Source organism: Chrysochloris asiatica, unplaced genomic scaffold (assembly GCF_000296735.1).
Source record: "Chrysochloris asiatica unplaced genomic scaffold, ChrAsi1.0 scaffold00493, whole genome shotgun sequence".
Taxonomy (NCBI): Eukaryota; Metazoa; Chordata; class Mammalia; order Afrosoricida; family Chrysochloridae; genus Chrysochloris; species Chrysochloris asiatica.
The window spans coordinates 465403-466606 of NW_006409011.1; positions in this window are offsets into that span (position 1 = coordinate 465403).

The following is a 1204-nucleotide window of genomic DNA, read 5'->3' on the forward strand; positions in this document are numbered from 1 at the left end:
GAGATGATCCTTGCTGTAAATGTTTGTTCTCTCTTTTAAGCTACTACATCCATAAGTATAGATCAAGTTCATCAAATTGTAGTGGATTACACTCTTTTTCCTCTTCTTTCTTCCTCTAGTCAAGTCTGATCATCCAGCCATTGAAGCTAGGTCAAATGTGTACTATCTGCAAGTATGGGCATTCTTGTGCATCTCCCCTCACTTCACATCAGCTGGGCACATCATTCTCTCCTCTAGTCCTCTGTGGCTATGCTTCTGTCCATAGGATCGGGAGTCCTCAGGTCTTGCTATACCTCTGGCCATCCAGGACGTGATGCAGGTTGACAGGAGTCTATTGAACTTTGTTGGACTTAGCTCACAGCGTCATTGCTGTTTTTCCCCCACTTCACCTTATTGGTAGATCAATGTGGTCACCAGCAAGATTACATGCTTGCTCTTGTATTCCCTGGAAGGAGGTTTACACTGAGGGGACAGGATTACTTGCCTTGATGGCTCCCCAGTGAACAACTTGCTTGTTTTTGAATTAGTCAATCATACTGCCCTTATTGTTTTTTTATTTTTCCTGCTGGCCTTTCCTTCAAGAAGTATCATCTGTTCCTTTAGCTGATCCAGGCTGGGCTGCTTGTCCTTTCAAGTGGAAATTTTCCAGCTCAGAAGATTCTGGATGGGGATCAGGATTCCACCTATGGTCTTATGCAATGCAAATGCTCCCCAGGAATCCTCTTTCATTGGACAAATACCATTTTAGGTATTCCAATCAGTTATAGAGTGAAGACTGGCTTACAAGCTTTCTATAGTGATATTTCTGGCTATTCCTTTCTCTTCCCCTCAAGTGTCTATTTTATAACAATAGGTAAGGGAAACCAAGATTCATAAGACAGTCGAGCATCTTCACATTATTTCCCCTCTTTTACCCATTCAAACCATGCCTCACTCCCTGTATGCCAGAGCCCTGTTGTTCCAAGGTTGAGCACAAATTACTATTTATCTCTATCCCACTTAGCCCATGTAAATCTGCCCAAATGTTCTCCCATCTGCCTTGTTCTTCCATTCCCCTCCCCTTTCTTCTGTATCCCCTCCAACACCAAAACTGTCTTGTGTCTATTCCCTGTCCTTGATCCAGGTCCCCCTCCCTCTCCTTGGCCCACCCCCTGCACCCTGCTAATCAACAGTTTTTCTTCCCTCCCCCCTTTTAGTGTGGTTA